The sequence below is a fragment of the Rhagoletis pomonella genome, unplaced genomic scaffold (assembly GCF_013731165.1).
Source record: "Rhagoletis pomonella isolate Grant_MI unplaced genomic scaffold, Rhpom_1.0 Rhpom_scaffold_02886, whole genome shotgun sequence".
Classification (NCBI taxonomy): Eukaryota; Metazoa; Arthropoda; class Insecta; order Diptera; family Tephritidae; genus Rhagoletis; species Rhagoletis pomonella.
The window spans coordinates 1-23530 of NW_023461439.1; the positions used below are offsets into that span (position 1 = coordinate 1).

Sequence of the window (23530 nt, forward strand, 5' to 3'; positions counted from 1 at the left end):
AATCATTAGAACACAAGAGAAATGCTTTTGATTTTATGCAAAGAAAACTTTTCCAAATTAAATTAGGTCCTCCTACACAAAAGAAGGGAAAATGTTTTGAATAAGTTTTTTTTTTTTTTTTTAACAAACGTGTCGTTGTTTGCTAAATTAGACCATCGCATAGTGGTTCGACTTATTTGGAGTAACGGTCAAAAATCGATTTATCTGAAATTAAATGGAATTTCGCAATGGAACTTGGTGTACTTGTTACTCTTTGTTTGGTAATCAAAATGGGTGAAATTGGATAAAAATGTGTTTGCTGTTAGCCCTGCCTAAAAATTCTAGGGAACTTTTTGAATCAGGTCAATAACCACGGTCACTTCCCATATAACACTTTCCCTTCTTATTGGCCTTTCTATTAGCGGTTAGAACTAAGAGGATCTAAAGTCTTATTTTCCCCTTGAATTCCGACACCTGCATTGATTTTATGACTTACTTAATTTACTAAGTATTTACGAACTCTCTAAATAATTATTGACGCTTTGACAATTTTCCTCCGACAATCAAAGATAAATCTAATCTTACTCAAAGACTCTGATAATTTTGATGAGGTGTGCAGGAGTTCGCTAAGTAACTTAATAATGTATAATATTTCGACAACTCGCTTCCGCTTGGTCGCTACCCAGCAATCCAAAATATTTTTTTGCAGATGGCCGCGTCTAGGAACACAAACATCAGTTTATATATTCGTCGGTGGTATATTACCGAGAAATATTTCTTCTGAGACATTTAACAACGTTCCCAAAATAAGCGTTTGTTTCAGTGATATCTGTTCAAATTTATTTGGCCTTCTTTGGCGCACTTCTTGATTGTTCCGTGACTTTTGGTGAGTTGTGTTTGATCCATGCTTCATCAAAGATTACGAAACGGCGCAAAAACTCGTTCGCATTACGGCTGAGCATTGCGTTTATTGTAGAGTGTGAGGAAGCCCGGCACCCATCTTGCCATCGTGCTATTGAAATTGACAGACAGAAACAGCCACTACTCTAATTTTGTGACCCTGAAAAATTACTGTTATTATACACTCGGAGGTTTGCCATTGCTTGACGAGGGGCGAGCGCTATTAGAAGAACCTTTTTTTTGTTGAACCTCAGTCTTATGGGCTAAATGATGGTGGTTCGATCTTGAGGATTTTTACTGTAAATTTTATATTAATGACAAAGAAAAAGATTGCGAAATTTCGTGTTATTAGCTGCTTAAGTGGAGGAGTTTTAGTGCAAAATCTCATATCTGAACAATCAGTGGTAAGTTATATGGTATGTATATTTTGTCGGTCCCAATAAATGACTTATACAACCGCAAACTACGTTCCGATTATTTCAATACATTTTTTTAACACTCTGTTCCTTCTTCTTCTGGTACTTCTTTACTCAGAAATTATGACATATTTTATCCATTCACGCCGTCATTAACATCATTTACTCTTTTAAAGATATTTTCTTGCCACAGTTAATAAGCTTCATCAAGCAGTCCTTCGGGTGTTGTTTAATGAAAATGACGGAAATATGTATGTACGTATGTATGTATGCCTGTGCACCTGTCACTCGTTTTACTTGGCTTGCGACATCTCAACGCAAATGAGCCGCTGCATAACTGTGCAAATACACACCCAAACATAAATTCACATACACACACATACATAAATGAGTGCACGGATATGGGTATACATAAATAATAAAATGGAATATATGAAAATTACGTATACGCTCTGGTGACATGCTGCTTACCGAAACTGTCCGTTGTTGAAGAAATTTCTTAACGTTAGCTTTGTCTCTTTACAGTTTGAGACAAAAGCACAACGTCACGTTGTTAAACCGGAAGCACTTTAACCTATTCAATTAAGCTATTTATTTTCATTATGCCAATGTAATGTAATATTATCGTTCAGCTTAATTAGTTCACCTCAGTCGAAAAGCAAATGGGCCTGCTTGAGTTGTTTCGCAGAGACTGGTGAGGGAAAGCCATGCGAAGCTAGCAAGTGTATATTTACTTTTTTTTAAAGTTCTGGTCTATGCTCTATCTCTTCAACTGCCAACTTACTTGTTCAGCGTAATTGACGCGAGACGCTGTTGCTCTATTCAAAGGCAATCAACTGCAACGAAATTTCATGCATTTAGCACATTTTAGTTCCTTCCGACAGAGCGCCTTCACTTATTATCTGTTTTTTTTTCGCTTTGCTCTCCATCTCACGCCATTAAACATTAATTCTATTCAGTTCGGTGCGATTCAATTCGAGTGCACACTCGTACGCCTTTTTGTGCTGTGTCTTTTTGTTGGCGCACCAAATCGAGGTGCCAAAGTAGTTTCCTTTATTGCTTCTCGACACTACGAAGTCCTTATTTCGGCTTCCTGATTATGCAAACTTGAAGTGCCTCCATTTTGTTGGTTGTCATTTTCATTTACCGCCCACCCTGCAAAGTGTTGCGACTGCATAAAAGCTATTAGGAAAAATGGTAAACATGAACCGATTCCGCAGAAACTTGACATGTGCTCTAATTTTGCTTAGGGATAGAGAATTATGAAATATGGTAAAGGTGGAGTTATTATAAGTATCTGTGGACATTTGACCAAACAACTTAAGTCTGTCTTTCACGAAAAAACCAAATAGTATATGTCGGCAAATGCTACTCAACTTGCAAAAAATATGGACCTAACCAATAGATGTGATAGAATTATGAGAACCCACAATAAGTTTAATTGAAAATTTGCGCGAAAACCTCGAATTATATATTCGAAGTTTGCATGAAGTTCTATAAAAAGTATAAAAAGTGCATCTAAATTCAAGATCTGACGAACTGGCATTCTCATCTTCGAACTAAAACTTCCTTGCGCTCAGTTGAGAGTTAATCGATGGAACGAAAAAGCAACACAATCGTAGGGCTCTAATTTCCAACGGCAATAAAACGAAAAGCGAATGACGGAGGTGGTTGGACACGACTCAGATTAAGATTACGATCAAGATAAAGGTTTAGACTAAGATTAAGATAAGAATTGGGGTTAGGATTAAGATTGAGATTAATACTTAGTTTAAGATTAAGATTAATATGAAGATTAGGATTAAGATTAAGATTAGGATTAGGATTAAGATTAAGGTTATGAATAAGATTAACATGAGGATTAAGATTAAGAATACAATTTAAACTAAAATTAATATTAGGATTAATACTAAGATTAAGATAAAAATTCGGATTAATATTAAAATTGGAATTAAGATTACAATTAAGATTGCAATTTGGATTGATATTAATACCAAGGTTAAGATTAACAAAATTGAGATTAAGATTAAGATTGAGATTAGGATTGAAGTTGGAAATGAGATTGAGACTAAGGTAAAGATTAAGATTAAAAACTGAATTAAGATTAAGATTAAGATTAAAATTACGACTAAGATAAAGTTTTAGATTGGGATTAAGATTGAGATTAGAGTTATGATTAATATTAAGAAAATATTAAGATGAGGATTAAGACTGAAAAAAAATTTAAACTAGCATTCATATTAGGATTGATACTAAGATTAATATTAAAATTCGGATAGGGGCTAAAAATATGCTTAAGATAACAATTAAGATTCGGATTTGGACTGACATTAAGAATAAGATTAAGACTAAGAGTAAGATTTAGATTAACATTAAGATTAAGATTAAGATTGAGATTGCGATTGATATTAAGATTAAGGTTAAGACTAGAATTATGATTGAGATTAACATTAAGAATAAGATAAGACTAAAACTAAAATGAAGATTAAGATTTAGATTGAGGTTTTATATATTGAGATTGAGACTGGGGTTGAATTTAAGTTTGAGTTTAAGATTGAGAGAAGGGGTTAAAATCATAAGGGTCTAAGTGACATTATTTTTTTAAATATAAGTTATACCCATATTTGTATAAATAAATATATTGTGTTTATTTGGTGACAAACAGTAAACATTATTTGAATTAGTTAATAAACCTGCATTCATTTAGGCAAGAATCATTTCCAATGAATTCACCCAGAATTTACTTATCAACTTTAACTTTAATTATCTCAAAATGCCAGATCTACTTAGATCCTTTTGATTCTAACCCCTTCAATTGTGCTTATTATGCAGAAAATTACTTGCATAATATGCTGAGCTATATGGGTGATAGGCAGAATTTTCACTTAATTCTCGCGTGTAATCCGCACACAACATTTTTCACTACTAATCTAAAGCATCTACATTTCCAAGTCCATTTTTTTTACTAAAAAAAAATAAAGAAATATACGAAGTAATAGGACAATATCTTCAAACTTTTATTGTTTCTTGCAAATTTACCATTTGTGATGTTGTACAAAAACAAGCACTAAAAGCCGAAAGGCGGAAAACTTAACAAAAAGTAAATAGGCAATGGTAGCCGAAATGACAGTTGTATACCAGTTGTATGCCTTCGGTGAATGAGTGCCAACAGTCAACAGCTGGCGCTGACCCATCAAATGTCACTGCATAAATAGTGTAACAAAATGCTTAAGTGAGCCAATACTCCAATACACCAAAGAATGATTTAATGATGGACGACACTGTGAGGATGCTTAACTTTTGTTCATCAAGTCATTCATTGCAGTAAACAAGCACTCGAGCATTGACACCCTGCGGGAAACTACAAGTTGGTAAGAGCTTTGCAATGTCAATTTCAGCGTACAATTGTCATTGTTGTTTTTACAGCTTGGGCACATTGTATTGCTTTTTGATTAATTGTTCGCGAAATTGTTTTCTACAAAATAGCGCTTAGGGCAGTGAATTCCAGAGCGCTGTTTTTCTTATGAAAGGGTTCTTGACAGCAGAAATATTGATGTTTACACGATGAAGTTAAGCTCGGTGGAAAAACAAAAAAGCTTAATTTACGTTGCTGCAATTTATTTGCCTTTCCAAAGTCCAGTTGTGTTCTAGCATTTTCACATACCTAAATATATATAATAATAAGTCTGTATTTTCTGGGCTTCGAAAAACAAAAACGATAAATGCAATTACGTGAATATTGCCGAATTATTAACATATGTATGTATGTCTTCCATTAGCTAGGGGTGAATGTATACTAAACCGCCTGTCTAGTAACTGAAATGCATATGTACATATTTATGCATGTATGTATGTATGGTTGGGGCATAATAAAATAACAACACTACTGTTAGCAAATTTGTTCTATATAGACAAATTTGATGCCCATTTTATTGAATTACAATAAGTAGAAGCCTTATTGCCCTGCCGGCTGTCAACCAGGTGCACAACTTGCTTAATGTGAATCAATGAAACGTGCACTGGATTCAATGAGACATGTGCGGAATTTATTGCTTATTTATTAGTCTTATGCTAGAAATCCTAAACAGTCACGCACTAAAAATCCATGTACAGATGTTACACCAGTATTTGCATACATTTGTATGTATGTATGTAAAAAAGCATGAACATAAATTAAGTCTAAAGGACAATAAACTTCATCTATTGAGAAAATATATCTGTACAATAAATGTCTCTACATTGTAGCGTATTGCATGGGCTGGGCATAAGTATGTAGTTGAACGACGTGATTTGCATCAGAGAAATGTTAAACACAGTTGCGTCGCTTATCAAACGCTCAGGCTCGGAATTTTCAAAAAGCGTGCATACATATAATACTGCTAGGGTATAGTACCTTTTCAAAAAAGTCTTAAAAAATATAGTACACTTCAAATATATATAGTATTTTATTTAAAAGAAAAATTAAAAACGCTTTTTTAAGTATAAACCTTTTTCATCTATAAAAAATATATTTCTTTGAAAGTATCATATCCGCAATCAATATTTAAATTGATATAACTCAAAGTTAATTTTTTATTAGTGAGGGAGTCGCTTTGAAATAAACTTTTCTGTGAAGGAAACGAAATAATTTTAAGTAAATTTAAATTTAAATGTTGCCAAATTCGATCTCTGGTTTTGTTCGCAAACTCACTATGGCCTTTTATTTCAAAGAAAATTTCTTTTAAAGTTGTGATTTCAATGTATAGGTCATTCATTTTAATACAAATCTTTTTTTTAATTAGTGAAATATATTTATATTTATAATTAAAGAAATATAGTAGTTTTGCAAAAATATATTTTTTCGAAAAGTATATAATATGCACACCGAGAAAAGTACACTACTATGTATTATAGTACGGTTGGTAACCCTAAAGACTTCCCACGAATGTACTTACCATCGGTACACCAAACTCAATTAACCCTAGATGGTAATGCAAACATTTTAATAGTTATCAATCTAACCGGAAGAGCCTGACCTCTCAATCGCCTCGGATAACTTCCGAATGAACTTAATTTGGATCCCAGGGCTCAGTGACATCACTGTAAAGTGCAGGGCTGATGAATTGGCTACACAGGGTACCCTCGACGCCATCTCCCCGGACAGGGAATTTTTATTTTGGGCACCCTGGCTGAAGAAGAAAATATAACTTAACATTGACTTTTGGCAATTTTTCTTTTTGTTGATCGTGTTGCTGATTTTCTTCCTTATATGTACCCACAAAAACGTTCAAACATACTTTGTATGGAAGAAATTGCACAATACCGTCAGCAAAAACAAAATCTCAAAAATCAACGGTAAGCATCAGCTACTTCAAACTTGCACATTTAATAAATTTGTAAGGGCTATAAACCTGTATACTCACAAAATTGTTAGGAAATCTAATTAAAAAGAAACTCGAAATATTTACGGAAATTCGTTGATTGGATTCTAACTCCTCCTCATCCCTGCAGCTTCTACAGAAATCGTTATGCGAGGCTCCGAACCTGGCGGCCATGTGGCCAATGGTCCAATATCCCGTTAGTATACCTGTGAGAAGCCTAACGATTGGATTTGAAAGCCTTAAGGGACTCCTTGTTCTTCGTTCATCGAGCCGTGGCCAGAGCGAGCGCGATACCCTGCAGGCGTGCAGATTTTCCCACCTTCTGTTGGTAGCTGCCCTATAGGGTATACTATACTACTACACTACTATTACTATAGTCACTCTCTCTACTATACTATACTATACTATACTATAGTCAGTCTCTCGACTTCTGAAGACAGAAATCGCAGGGGTGGGTTTCACGAACTTGATCGCTTCCCCGAACCCCATCTCAGATCCCTTCCTAGAACATTTGTACGCTTCCTAACGTACGCTGTAGAGCTTGTAGGGATCTTCGGCATTCTTTAACGCATATCGAGTTAATCGTTGCCGACCCTAAGGCTTTGATAGCTGCCTGACTGTCAACAACGAAGGCAAGTTTAGATGGTCGATTGCATACATCTCAGCCTGAAAAACACTGCATTGATCTGGGAGTCTATAGGACTCTCCTGTTCCGATATCAATTTTGGAGCCGTCCGTGAAGATGGGGATTTCGTCATTGCTGAGAGCAATACTAAGTTCCCAGTCACTTCTGCCAAGAAAATTGATCTCGAAATTTCGATTGAAGTCAATTTCCCTGACTGATAGTCACAGTTGCTGTACTCCACCCCCACTCTCTCGAGGATTGTGGCGTGACCCTTGCAAATTATTCGCAGCATGTTGAACGCGCTGAGTCGTAGAGCGCTTTTTGCTGCGATACTTTTAACATAAAGGTCTATGGGTGGAATGTCCAGGAGGATCTCTAGCGCCGTCTGGGGGTACAAATGCTGATTATTGGGCCTTGCAAAGGGTGTATTGATGCCTCTAGAAGCAAAAACAAATACACAGAAAGAGAGTTGCAAACGTGTTTGATTAAATTTTAGCTTTTTAATTTGTTTTGACACTTTAGGGACTAGAAGCAGCAACAAAATAGGCGTAAATGTTGCTTTTGCTCTCGTTCTGTTACCTGTTTAGTAGGCCTTGATATAAAAATTTACAGTCACAATAATTGATTTTTTCCCTAAAGCAGTTCAGGCACCATATTTCTATCGTTCGTCAAAATTTCTGCTCATCACCACCTTCTTTTACTGGAAAACACTACTAAAACTGTTTTTATTTTATTTGCGTCCCAGCAACAGTTTTTTGCTTTGCTTACTTAGGTCTTTTGAGTTGTGACCCTTTTTGATTTAAGATGTGAGATGTTTTTTGGATTTTTTTTTCTTGGAATTTTTCTTTCTCGGATGTGGTTTTTGCTGGATAATGGCTCCTTATAAAATATAATAGCTTTTATAAACAAGCAACTTTTAAGCAAAAAACAAAACCGACTTCAATTCTCATATAAAAATTTAAAAGTACCGTTAATTTCTTTGTGATCCAATGATCCGATCTAAATCAAATTAGTACGGGACCACCTCTGAGGTACCACCTTTCCTTTATAATTATTCCGACGAAGTGATTACCTCTTCCTTTTTTTAAACCGCTTAAAAATTTACAATAAAAAAAATCACAGTGAAAAAAACATTGGGAGTATTTTTAAAATGTTACTGTTTGATTTTGAGTGTGAGCCACTGTATGTTTTCGGAGTTCCCTGCCTAATATACATACATACAAATTGTATGTGCACTTCTGACCACGCTACTGCTACTGCGGCCGCCATGATTTTCACTAGCGATTAATCCAGCGATAGAGTAATGAAATTGTGGTTGATTCAAAGAAACCTCAGAATAATGCCATTGAAAAACGTGAATTAATTCACTCTCACGTTTTTTTCATATTCATTTGATTTCTAACTTAAATTCCATTAGCTCAGATTGCTACTTTGCGGCTGTTGTGTGTGATTTTTTAATTAATTAAACAAAATTTATTTAGTCATCGAATGTACTTTGTTTACTCACCTTTGAATTGCATGTGCTTTCAGCAATTTTATGTTTTATTAATTTCATTTGATGCGCTTTCGTTTTTTTAGTTTATGCTACTTACATATGTATGTATCTATGTAAATATATTTGATAAAGTTACTTGAAACAAAAGTCATTGAAAATATTGCAATCACTAATTACTAATTTTTAAGCCACACAAGCATCTACTTTTAGACTACATACTTTACATAATTGGTATAACGCGTAAAACTTTTGATTATGTTTTTAATTTTTAATTTCATATATGGTTATTATCCATTAACAGCGAAGTCCGCACAGCAGCCAGCTGAATATTTAGCAATGAATGTATGTGAGCTACCCTTACCCACATATATGCATACATACAGTGGTTGAAAAAATTATAGTGCACCACATTTTGACAGGTTTTGACATTTTTAATTTTGTTTGGTATTTAGCTTGGCTTATTTTTTGTAAAAAATAGATCATTATTTAAAAAACGCCGTATAAATCCAAGTTTCAAACTTTGTGCAACTTTCGTAAAAGATTTCTTTCTAAGAAAGATTTTGAGTATGCAGTTTTGTAGCCCATTAAATTCTAGTAGAATAAAGTACAAGTTTCAAATGGGTAAAAATTTCCTTTGATTTTTTTGAATTTTTTTCCGAAGATGCTACGGTTTACTTCCATATAAAAATGAGCTGTGTTGATTGGTTATATACATATATATATACGATATATATATATATATATATATATATTAAGGCGGGCGAGAAAATATCTTAGCTAATTGTGTATGGCGCTATGGGGCGTACACGTTACATATCCGGGTATATGAGCACGAGTTGTTATTTTTACTTTTTAGTATATATTTTTTAAGTTTTCACTTAAATGCAATTTCACAATGGAATATTATTTTTTATACAAAACTGAAGAAAATGCATTGTCTAAGATAAGTGTGCCACCATTTTTGACCAAAAACACATTTTTTTGCTTATATATAAATGCAAATGGGACAAAAATCTAAAAAATTAACGGCAACTTTTAACTTCTTAAAACTTGCACTTTATTCTACTAGAACTCAGTGGACTACAAAACTGCTTGCTCAAAATCTTTCTAAGAAATCTAATTAAAAAGTTCAAAATTTTTACGAAAGTTTGTTGAATTTTTTTTTTACAGATTAAACTATATTTTTGTAAAAAATAATCAAATTTAAATAGCAAAAAATAATAATATATGAAAACTTGTCCATATGTGGTGCGGCCATAGATTTTTCGACCACTGTACAAACATACATACATACATATGGGAAATGAAAATTATTCATGTGCACTCGCAATCTCATAATTTAACAAATTCACCTCAGTAAGCACAAAACTTCACATTTCACAATTTTCCGGCTTGCATGCATATAAATTTAACGACCCAGCCAAAATCGTCCCCAATACAATAAAAACAACTTTGCTTATTTTAGCTGTAAACATTCAAAGGTTACATTGGGTTGCTTGCGCGTATAAATTATGCATACCAACAACACTGCGCCATGAGCACAAAAACACATATAAACGAGTGTAAACTACCTACATACATATGTCATCTAAGCATAAGCTTAGGCGCTAAAGCACAGTTAGGAAAACAACAAAACGTGCAACAAATTTACGCAAATCCGCAGACGTTCGTGATGGCTTTGACTCTGCCACTGGCAGCTGGTGCTGGGCACTCGCGCTGGCACTGGCGCTGGCACTGGCACTGGCACTGACCTCTACCCGCCACAAAAAGAAGCACGCCACCACTTTCGCTTTCATCCGCAGCGTTTGCCATGCATAGCAGCAGTCTCATGATGAACATCATTTTTTTGGACAATTTTAATAATTTAAGCAGCATACTGGCACACTTACACTCGTAAAACACAGCTACGTATACAATGTTTTAAAATTATACATACTAAGCGTTAATACACAAACCGACCAGTGGACTAAATGAATGAATTTTCACATTTCGTGTATCTGAAATAATTTACAAACGCACACACAAAAGGAATATCTATGCTTGGCATTTAGTATATTTATGGGGAAACAAAGTCCTTTGCCGCTCTTGCTTTTGGCATCACTGTCGTCGCCGTTTTACGAGCAAACAACCGACTGGATTTCTGGCCAACTCCAAACTGAGTCGAGTGCATTGAGATCCTGGCGTTTTATACGAGTATGTTGTTAGTTTTTACATGCCGCACCGTCATGCCATTGATGCGGTTGTAACTGTGACTTTCGGCGGTTGTTGTTGCATTTGTTGCTGTTGCTGCTACCGCTGCTGTTGGCGTTACACACTCACATTGCGTTTGTAAAATGTTTATTTATTTATATTTTATTTTTGTTTACTGCTTGAAATACCATGCGCTCGCTTGAGCTTACAACAAAGTTTTGTTTTGTTTTGTTTTTATATGCAGTGGAAAGCATGCGAAGGAATTGAGCTTGTGAAAGCTTTGTTTTTGGGTTGCCAATGACAACAAATATGGAATGGTCTATGGAAAAAAATAAATGGAATTCTAATTAAGAATTAATGGTTATGATCAGGCATGGGCAGAGAGTTAGCAGGTGCTAAAAGAGCGTAAGCGTTGCGTGTACGTATACAAGCGAGAGCGCATCGATGAGAACACGACAGCATGCAAAATGAATTAGGTACACTAACACATACTCACTTTTAGCTCACGCTTGTTTGTGGTAGTGCCCACCTCTGGTTATGATAATAGTAATGGTAATGGTAATACTAATGGCAATGATGACAGTAATGCTAACGATAATGGTAATGGTTATTGTATAGGTGATGGTAATGGTAACGGTAATGGTAACAGTAATGCTAATGATAATGGTAATAGAAGAGGTAGTGGCTATGGTAACGGTAGTGGCGATAGTAGTTATTATTGTGATGGTAATGGTTATGGTTATGATAATGGTAATATGTAGTAATAGTAATGATATGTTATTTTAGTTGTAATGGGATTGGTTAAAGTAATGCTGATTGTTGTAGTAATCACAATTTTAGTATTGGTAATGGTAATGATAACAGTAGTGGTATTGGTAATGGTAATAGTAATGCTAGTAGTTGTGGTATTGGTATTGGTAATGGCAATGGTAATACCAAGTTTGTTTGGAAGCGACCGACAGTGGCAACTGTGCTCACATTATATTACTATGCGAAAGCTAATGTAACTTAATCTTATTCTAAATAACTTCCATTGCGTATTAAAAGCTTTAGTAAGCTTTTTAGTACAATTATAACGTAGTACGACTTCAAGTACACACTTTTGTACTAAAAGAGGCGTTCAAAACACATTGCTCAAAGATAACTACTCACACACGCATCTTTTCACAGGCATACACACTTGCACAATGCCGTTGTATTAACATTTTTGGCGCGCAAATAAAATGAGCAGCACAAAGCATTTTATGTGACTGCTTTGTTGTAAGTATAGCGGAAGGATAGCGCGTTCAGATGCCGCACGATAAAGTGGTAGACACATTCACGTGCATAGACAATTTACGCGCCACATATGGGTGCGAATGTATCTATGTACCTGTATATACATATGTAAATACATACATACATTTGAATACATATACATACACTCATAGCGAATCGCTCGTATTACAAAATAAAAGTGGACTTTTCTTGACATTGATGGGGGCGAAGGAGTAATTTTCGTTGCTTTGCTACATGATTGGCGCCTTTTCTTGGTTTTAGGTAATGACCACGTACAATATACATGCGTACATACATTCACTGTGTAATTTAACGTGCAAAAGCCATACATACTATCATCGGCGTAGCCAGAATGAAATTTGGGGGGGGGGGGGGTGCTCGACCCTATTAAGCTGGCATTTCAGGGTACTATTTTATATATATATAAGGAAAATTTGAAAGTTAGGGGGGGGAGGCTCGAGCACCCCCCTGCCCCTACCTGGCTACGCCCATGCATACTATGTATAAGCATTTGATTCCTATACAACATGCTTGGTCCGATGAACGATGTTAGGGGACCACGTGATTTGGCATGCACTTGAAACGCTTCAATCCATGTGATTAATGGCTTTTTGTACAAATTGTTTTAATGCCACTCCACTTCATTTTCAAAGAGAGCCAATTGTGGTGAGGTTTAATTGACTGTGAACATCTGCATAAGAGACAATGGAGAAGGCGGTTGCTCGCAAGTATATTGACCAAATATGTACATATGTATATACTATATAATATACACTAAGACTCTGGATACTGCTCAAACTCTTGCTGTAACAAGATTTCCCGCTAGATCGAGTCTTTCGGGTGCACTTTCCCCTTTCCTGACACTTTTGGGAATGAAAATGAGCATTTTCGATGAGCCAGATGATTTCATTTTCATATGCAACGAAGTAGTGTCAAAACGCCGACTTTGCGGTAGACACCTTACATTTCTTTACATTTACCAGACAAAGACTATTTCATTTAAAAGTATCTATAGTCAAACCTCTTGTGATAAACTAATTAGGTTACCAAAGTCTTTTGACATTGAGGGTTATGGACTCAATAAGAATATAAAAGATCTTTCTTTTCAAACTAACTAGCTTGACTCTATTCGCAGAGTCAGAGCTCGAGTGCAAACCTTGCCTTTCTTTTCTTAAAAATTTTGGTTTTCTCTAAGGTTGAAATTATTTTAGAGCACCACACATAATTCTTTGCTAAAAAGCGGTCTTTGTTATGCACATTAGGGTGGCCCAAAAATGCATGTGAAAAAGTAAAGTCGGAATTTAAATGCTCTCACCCTCTAGGATTGTTCTGTACCGAAAAAACATGTACTCCATTTTTTTTTTTGTGAAATCAAAAAGTATTTAGAGGTCGCTCAAAGCGCTCAAAGTTTTCCATGTGTTTTATATGGGAAAAAAAAACTTTTCGTAGAAATAGTACAGAGTTTTTGAAAATCCAAATTTTACGATCGGAAAACTCTGTTTATTTAAATATTTTTTGATAGTAACTATATTTTATAGGTCCGCCAAAAACCCCTGAAAATGCAATGGGGACTTATAAAAAATGTTTAGCATTAAAAAAAATTTTTAAATAAACAATTAGGTATTATTTTTGGTTTTCCGGTCGAAAAATATTCATTTAAAGATTTTCTATACCATTTCTACGAAAAGTTGTTTTTTCCCTATATAAAATAGATACATGGAAAGCTTTGCTTACTTTGAGTGACCTCTAAATAAATTTTGATTTTAAAATAAAAAATATGGGTACATTTTTTCAGTATAGAGCAATCGTAGGGGGTAGAGAATTCAAATTCCGACTTAACTTTTTTTTTGTACCACCCTAATGTGCATACATACTATGTGCATAAAATTCGAATACAACCCGTCACAGTGGAATAGACAGTAGAATTACGAGCAACGTTCTTATTTTTGATAGCGATATAGTGGAAGCCTTTGTCACATCAGTTCCACACCCCACTCTAACCGCTGTTATCCACACATTTATATCAAAAGTTGTTATCAATTCGCAATTTCTCTTTGTTTGCTCTACGATAATCTTTATAGTGGCATATGCAGTGTCTATAAAATATATTTCTACCACGCTGCGCATAAAAAGTCCAGTAGTGGGAAGCATTCCCTCTTGTGCTTTTGGCCATACAACCCAACAACAAAACGAGACGACAGGTGAATTGTATTTATGTTGCCTTTATGTGTATGTATGTATGTATGCAAGTACATAATTAAATACATTTTATGTTATATATTCACATACACAAGTACACATGGACGCGAGCGAATATTTCTGCAATACACAGTTATCATCGACTCACACTTTCATTATCTATATCTTTACTTTAGTTGTTATCGCACTTGTTATAGAAGTTCTGTGCCCATTGTTGTTGTTGTGTCAGCTGATAACGAAGGCGCAAGTGAATGTAAGTATAAAGTTTAAACCTTTTTTACCAGATATTAATGCTGCGCATACACACAGAAGGTAAGCGTGCTTGTTGTTTTTATAACAATTTAATTTTCATTATTGTAGTTGTGCTATTATTATCTCTTCTTTTTTTAGTGTATGAAATTTTCATATACATACATATGTATGTAAGAGTAACGCTTATTAAATGGTACTTTTTTGATCAATTCATTTAGCCATTCGCCTGTTGATTGCTGGTAGGCTATTGAGAAATTTAGTCGTCGAAGAGTTGTTTCGCTAAACGATTCGTTGGTAAATTGTTTCAGCTTCCGCCGAGTCGCGAGTGTGATTATTGTGGCTACGCACGCATACGTAGAACGTGTCAAATGAGATTACCTTCGTGCATGTAGTAGACACAAAAAAAAGAACAAATATCTATGGTAGTAGGTAGAGATAGTGACGTATTGCGGCAATAATTATTTCTTTCATCTTACACTCGGTTCTTCGGTGTAATACCTGCCCGCCTTCAACCAATTGAGTTGAGTTAATTGTCGTAAACCAGTTGGAAGTGGCTAATTAATTGTCATCATTAAGAGCAGTGAAGTGAAGCGAAACGAAGTGCCGTTTTTGTTATTTGGAGGACGATGTGTAATTTGAGTGTTGTGTAGTGGACCACAGACTAATTGCTTCTAATTAAATATACTCACAAGTCAATTAGTTAAAAAAGTTTCATTATTGAACTCTTGCAACAAACTTATTTAGACCATGGCTATGAATGGCAATGGTTATTCGCGTAACTCAAATAATACTTTGCCATCGAATGGTGCGACGACTGTTCTTAAGTATGAAAAATCTTCGTGTCTTTTCTGCAACGAATGGTTCGACTCACAAACTTTTACCGTAAGCAATAATTGCTTATATGGCAATAAAAATCTATTAGCAATTAAGAATTTTTTATTCGAATATTATTTAAGAGAAAAAAAAATATTTTTAATCGTGTTTTTTATGAACACGTTGGTGGAATCCCGCGGGTTGTTGAATGACAAAGAATTTTGCATCAAAGTTAGGCATTAAAAAAATTCATTTTGAAGAATAAATAATTTTTTCCTCGAGAAAATAAACATTTTGTTCCTTTAGAGACCTTAAGATACATAAATGCATAAATAACTTTTTGACATAAAAATGCACCACATCCAGAAAAAATTTATCATTACGATCCAGAACTATTCTCGAAATTTTCCCGAAATAATCCCGTACTAGTTCATTTGTCCACACAAGAAGCAGTTACAGATTGTTTTCTAAGTTAAGCAAATTTTTCACATACCGGGACCTAAGATGTTTACACATCAAACATTTGCGAACATACTTTGTATGGAAGAAAATACGTGCCAGCGGCGGCAAAAAAAAAAAATTATCAAAAATCAAAGGGATTTTGTAGTAACTTCAAACCAGCACAATATTGTACAAGAATTTAATGACAAAATACTTGTAAAAAATTTAGACAACGTTATATTTAAATTGCATAAATTATAGAATAAACCGTGTGCATATTTATAAAGAAGTAATTTTTAAGTAAACAACAAAACGTATAAAAATTTAGGAATATCGTTAATTTCCTCATGAGCCAAGGTTCGGATCTAAACCAAATTGGTACCACCTCTGAAGTACAGAATTTTCTTAAAAAAATTATCAGAGAATTATAGAAATCGCTTAATGTAGTCCAAAGTTATGCGGTAACATACATAAAAAAAAATGTTCCGACGAATTGTTAACCTCCTCCTTTTTTTGAAGTCGGTTATAAACTAACGAAAACATTTCTTTATGCAGCTATATGCTTGAGTCATTTTAGTTTTATTAAAGAAAAATCCTAGCAGACAAAAATCTAGCTAATATAGCCAATAGTTTTATGCTTTAACAGACTAACAAATTTTTATTCACTTTCATACTTATAATTTAATGTATTTATTTACACTAAATTTATGTTATTTTTTTAACATATGTAATTACTACATATAGCTCATTCATAACTACTTAATTATCTACACAAGTTAGATTTCGATTATCAATGGATTTTCTGCTTATCAATTAGCAATCACCTCAACAGGTCGTTCTTAGTCATTACCGATATTTATCACAGCGACTATATGCGGCTCATTTCTGTAGCTTTTTAGTCATAATTGAGTGTCCAACGGTGGTTTGTTTTTTTTAATTAGTAAGTATTACACATTTTAGTACATACTGAGAAATGGAACGGTTATAAGTAAGTTGGAACTTCTCTACGCAAATTTCAAGTTTAGAAAACATTGCAAGTAATAAAATTGTAAAAAATGCAGGTGTTGTATATTTAAATATTTATGTTCATTTGTTAAAATAACAAACGGATAGCAGCGTAACTATAGTACCTATACATATGTACATACATACATATGTAGTTCATTAATTGGAAGAAAATTCGAAAACTAATTTAATTGTGCATAATTGTGTTAAACATTCACATCGATATCTGTGATATTTGTATTCCTTGGAGCTTTACCCATTTCAAAATTGTTACCAACAAAGTACTTATATAAGTACCTATACTCAGAAACTATTTATCATTTGAAAAATGTCGGAGAAATAGTTAAACACAATAGGGGTATTCAGCCAAACCTCGGTAATTTGGCAGTTCGAGAAAAGTGTTTTGCTGTGAACGACCCTTTTAACTATTTTTGTTAGACTGGCAAACAGTGTTTCATAGCAACAAATTTTAATCTTCTGGGAGAAATCAGAAGATGAAAGAACAATTGATTTTTTTTTTAGAGAACTACTTACTCACAAAAAGAGCTTTATAAAGGGAAATAAAAACTCTTACTGAAGGAAATAAGTAGATTATTCACGGTGTTAATTTGTCTATTTTGTACTACTTTTTTTTGTTGTCGGAAAACCCTTAGTATATGTTACAGAACAAACCTTATCAGCCGTGGACCCAGTTTCCAGTTTCAATTTAACTGTGTGGTTTCAAAAATTTATTGTAAAAGTGAATTCGTGTGTTCTCAATTTCACAAACGAGAATTCCCCACTTACAGCTGTTATATGTATGAAGGTTCAAAAATAATAGTTGATATCTGGTTAAATTCACCAACTGCCTGGCCATTTTCAGTATCTATAGATAGAAAAGCAGCTCGATACATTAAAATGGAATGTTAATTTATCTTTTTAAGAAAAATTTAAGTTTTAAATCATGTTTTACTAGGATGGCGTCCCAAAAAAACCAGAAAGAAGTGCAAAGTCCAATGAGTCGTTTTTTAAAAAGAAATTGCTTCTTTTTTATGTACGTATTTCATTTGTTATAAATAAATATTTATTTTGTACAAAGAGAAAGCAATTGAGATCAAAAACAATTATTTTATAATTTATTACATACAAATTAATTAATTAATAAAAGTCATCTTTAATATAACACTGTTCAACAGCATTTTTGCAGAGTAACAATGGTATATTTCTAAGAGAAGTAATTATGTTGATAATTTTTAGAGTAAAAAGTTGCTAAGTCCATTTGTAGAAAATTTACAAGCGAGGAACAAAACTTTTCAAAACATTTCCTTCAAGAATTTTGCAGAAGGTTCCGTTACTTTCTTCCGATACCTACTCAGTACTCGGTTCAAAAGTATCGATACCAAAATTACTTGGTATCGGACGAAAAGTATCGAGTATGTACTTGTATTTTCTAGTAACGTTTTGTCCCTAAATGTTGCTGTTAAATGAAAGTGTAGTTCAGATATGACGCTAATATCCTCAACTTCATTAGCCGACTGCAAACTGCACTCTGAGATGCTATACCGATTTTTTAATAAATTACAAGATTTTGAAAATGTAACATAAGAGCATTAATATTCAAAAAGAGGTGTGATTTCAAACACCGCCACAATGATATAAATTAGCAAAAGAAAAGCAAGAACGGAGTCATTTATACATTAAGTTGCTAAATACTGAGGTAACAAGGTCGGTGTGAATACCCCTACTAAATATTATTTATCCATCAAAGTGCCCAGTACATTGTGATTCTCGTTATAATTTTGTCCATCGGCTGCGCGCATAACTCAAAAAGCATTTAAAAAATTGCTATTAATATGTGGATGGAGTGCTCGTGAATGCTTCACTAAACTTAACCTCCATAGATAAAAAATTTGACAGCAATAAAAAGTGATAAGCATGGAATGCGCTTTGAAATTCTTATCACTTTTTCCAATTTAGTTAAATGATATGCCGAGTATGGTTTGTTTACTTTTATTTTGGCAGTATATGCGCTTATCGTTACCTTAATATAGAAAGGCCCTAACTCATTTTCTTCCTAAATTCAGCTTAGTACCTACAAGGTTCGGCAAATAACGCTAATAGAACTAAGCAAGAAAATTACTACATCAATAAATTGTTTCAGTGTTTATTAAGCGCCGGATTTTGAAGAAATTCCCAACTTAAGGACTCAAGTTTTGTAAGTACTCTGTAAGGACAAACATTTTAGATAGGGCATTTCTACATTAAGGTAACCATATGTATGCGCCTGTAGTGTATGCCCATTCTTGACACACATATAATTTTTCATGGTCTCTACTCAAAAAAAAAACAAAAAAAAAACAAAAAAAAAACATTTTTTACGGGTATTATTTTTATTTTTGAAGGTTAATAATAAAACTAGTAGCAAACAAATTTTGAAAATTGTCATTTCAATTTCCTTGCAGGAACTTGTAAAAGTGTGATGCTTCTTGGGCTATAGCATGGCAGTTGTTTCTTTTCCTCGTAACTGACGCCAATTAAAAACACCAAGTGAAGCTATGTCCCTTTCAATCTGAGCATTTCGTTTCGTACTTGGATCAGGATTTCAGAAAAGTCTGCCAATTGACACATTTTGAACCACATTATAAGCTGTAGTCCTCGCAAGCGAATTATGTGTTCAAAAATGTTTCGTATTTAGAAACACAAATGGGGGCCAGAATAATTATTGGAGCGTATTTTTGTTTTCGTATAATTCGAAAATTTGAAATTTTTATATAAAAAGTGGTAGGAAAATTTCAATATTTTCGATTCATACGAAACCAAGAATACGCCACATTATGTCAGGCAGCACTAAGGGCCTTACACTCATTGAGAAAGCACACCAAGGCTTGTTGACAGTTGTAATACTATTTTGAACCACTTCTCCTATACAGAGTTTTAAGGGCTGTGTTGCCTCGACTAGTGTTGCTGTTGTGCGACTAAAGCTGAAATTAGTCAAGAACGTAAACCTACCGGTACGTAAACCCGAGTCAGCTGACACGATCTGTCTTACCAGAGCGCCATGTAAATGAAAACTCAACACCGCAGAATTTTTCTGTAGTTGTAGCCCGTAGCGCAGAAATCTGCGGAATTTAGATTTTTCCGTATCAGCTGATTTCTTCCTTCTATAGATGGTTGCCACTTCGTCAGTTTCGCAAATGGTAAAAAGGGTATAATTTCCTATTCAAAATACGTTTAAAATATTTGAAATTTACTATTGAATAAAGTTTTTTGTTGAAAACTAAGTAGTTTATATTTAGCTAGGATCTATTATAGCACAAAAAATTGTAGTTGAAAAGGTGGCAACACTGTAGTAAGCAACACTGAGGGCTCAAGTAATCGACAAAATTCTGCGTATACAGACTGCGTTTAAGTATACGTTCTGCGTTCTTGACTAATTTCAGCTTAAAGGGACAATTTGACTATTTTAAAGCGCCAATACCATTTGACCGAACTTTTTGAAAATTTTGATTTTTTACCCTTTTTAATTTCCTAATTTTAGGAAATGTTAACAGAACCATGATGCTATTAAAAAACACACTCGTTTAAATACGAAAAAAGCATCACTTAAAACTTTTAAAGGAAATACACCTTTTTTCCTTGCAGAAACTCGTTTTCTGTTCTTGTTTGCAACCCTGTTTTGAATTTTGTTGTTATAGTTAGCTGTATATAAAATATGTTAAGAAAAAAAATTTGTTTTATTTAAAACATATTAAAGTTAAAACTTCAGGTTTATTCCCTTCGCCTCGCCAGCACAGGGAACCACTCTCTTAGTGTCAAATAGTGCCAGCTCACTGAGCTGACTCATGAAAATGAGCCTGATTCATTGAGTCAACTCGCGAAAATTCACTGAGTTACCCAGTCCTAGTTTTAAGGCAACGAAAGGGCTGTTAGTCTTGCAAAATGTGGAGCCCAAATTCGCGTGTATCGTCCGCAGCCTTTCTTCGGTACATATAAAGGACACACTAAATACCTACTCAGGAGCTGGAAAGAATCTCAGATTTCTGCCCACTGGCGGAAGTCAAAAAGGGACTGAGACAATTAAAGCAGTTATGAATGATCCTACCTGACTTAGCGGGGAGGGTTTAAGAACTCATACAGGCTACCTGACAGGACACTGCAAGTTAAAGTGCCATTTGAATAAAATTGCGCTTTTTGTAGTCACTGACTAATTGTATAAAAAAAATTACCTATTTTCATACACTCACTACCACTTACGTACGTTTCTCTTTTTCTCCCCCAGGAGCATCTCATCCATTGCGGCCAAGTACTCGAACAGTGTCCGAACCATTGTAACGCTTTCGTGCCACGCATACGTATGCGCACACATCTGAAAGAGTGTCCGCGCGGCAAGTCACAACAACAGTTAAACAATAGTCAAGAACGGCTCGATCAATTCGTCGATAATCGGATGACGCAACTCGAAAAGGATTTGAGCGCTTTGCGTTCGGTGCTAAACGAGGAGATTGGCCAGCGATTGCATTTGATTACAGATGTGGGAAATTTGCGCAAATACAATCAGGTTTTAGAAGATTGGAAACAGGACGCCAATGAAAATATGAATGGCATCAAATCGCTGCTCAATGAAGAGATTGTGCAACGACAATTTGAAGTGGGCGAGGCATACAAGGACAACATAGCGAACTTCGAAATGATAAAGGTAAGCGGAGACAGTGATAAATAGTTGCAGGGTTTAAATAAGTTTTTCAAATTAATGCCTCTTTAGAAAGTCAAAGCCGATATACAAGGTGAAATGGATGTGCTGCAAAAGAATATCCAACAATTATCTATAGAAGTGGCAGACCATGTAAATCATTTGAATGACAATACCATGAAGTTGGAAGAGATGATTTTGGAAAATGAGAAAAAGAATCTGTAATGAAATTCGCAAGTCTTAACAAACAAAGCAAAATTTCACTAATCCAACTTACTCATTACAGCGATAAATTCATCGAAATCGAAGAATTTTTAAATGTGCTCGACGGCGATTTGAAGACCAAATTTGTCGCCAACAGCGACTTGAATGCCAAACAGGTGAATATGGATGTGGAAGTGAAGAGCATGAAAAACATTGTTTGCGAAACGGAGGAGCGTTGCGAAAAAATTGGAGGGCATAGTGAAACAAATGGACACCAAGCTGCATCAAACCATGCAAACGCTAGCGGATTTGGAAAATCATTTAGCGACACAACAACGACTCACTAACATACAAAACTCGAGAGGTAATAGAAGTTAACCTGCTCTAAAACCCACAAAAATTCCAATTCCAATTCACTCCCCGTCGCATAGGTCACTTGGTCTGGCGCATCAAAGACTACTCAAAGAAGCTGGAGGAAGCGAAGCAATATGAAACAATACTGCATAGCGCCATGTTCTCGAATAAGCCATATGGCTATGCATTGCGCGTAAGTTGACGCCCTCCAATGTAACACCCCCTCCGCACGCGTGTGTGTGTGTGTGTGTGTGTAGGTCTACTAATCAATCGCTTTTATCTTTCACATACAGCTTGATATACTCCCCAATGGAAAGGGCACTTGGAAGGGCCGCAATTTGATTGCATGTCTCAATGTCATAGCTGGCGAGTATGATGCGCTGCTACCTTGGCCTTGCCGCCTGCAAGCCGACATTATCATACGTGATCAGTACAGCAGCAACGAGGAGGCACAGGACTATGTGAAAACGATATTGGTGCGCAAAAAGAACGATGAGTTCATACAAAACAATCAATATTTCCACATACCACACAAAGTCGTAATGAGTCGGAATTATTTGCGTAACGATTGCTTGTTTGTGGAGGTGCGAGTGCTGAAATGATGTTAGACCACAAGTGGGTTTAGTAATAAGTACTGTGTGTGGCAAGCTAGTATTTAAAGTGTAGGTTTGCATAGGTATTTTGAAAAGCTTTTAAACTAAGAAAATCTTCATAATTGCTCAGGGTAGTTAGTACATAAGTTAGTATTGTATAGAAGTTAAAAAAAATTAACATTTCTGTGCCACAATTAAAAATAGTTTAGGGTACCTTATCTAAATTTGTAACGCTAAGTTTTTGAAGAATTAAAGGAAAATTACAAAAAAAATTTTGTTCTTTACGAATTTGTAACACACAGTTTCAAAGAAGTAATAAAGCGAACAGAGAAACAAATTTATTTTAAGTTCATAGACTGGAATCAAGAATAACAGATTCGTATCTCGTTCCGTAACCAAATTCTGAGATAGGGCGGTTTTCAGTCAAATTCTGAAATAGGGCGATCTTCAACCAAATTGTGAAGTAGAATGTTCTTGAAATATTTTTTCAATAGGGTATTTTCGAACCCGCTGATGAGATAGGTCAATCTACCACACAGCTGTAGATATATGTACATGTGTAAAAATTTCAAAACTTACTAAACAGTGTTGCATTTTTGGTACAATTGTATTTTTTTGATACAATTTCGTTCACAATATAGTACTTTACTACTACGCAAAACTTCTTAGTACAATTTTGTGATGAATACTAAAAGCAAATAACTCTAAAAATTCAAAGGGGAATTTTTTTATTCTGTTTTTGTTTTGACCTTTTCTA

General features: G+C 34.6%; 1 pseudogene; it reads left to right on the forward strand.

Moving 5' to 3' along the window:
* The first annotated feature begins 15200 nt into the window (after positions 1–15200).
* Positions 15201–23174, forward strand: LOC118753822 (annotated as a pseudogene).
* The last annotated feature ends 356 nt before the right edge of the window (positions 23175–23530 follow it).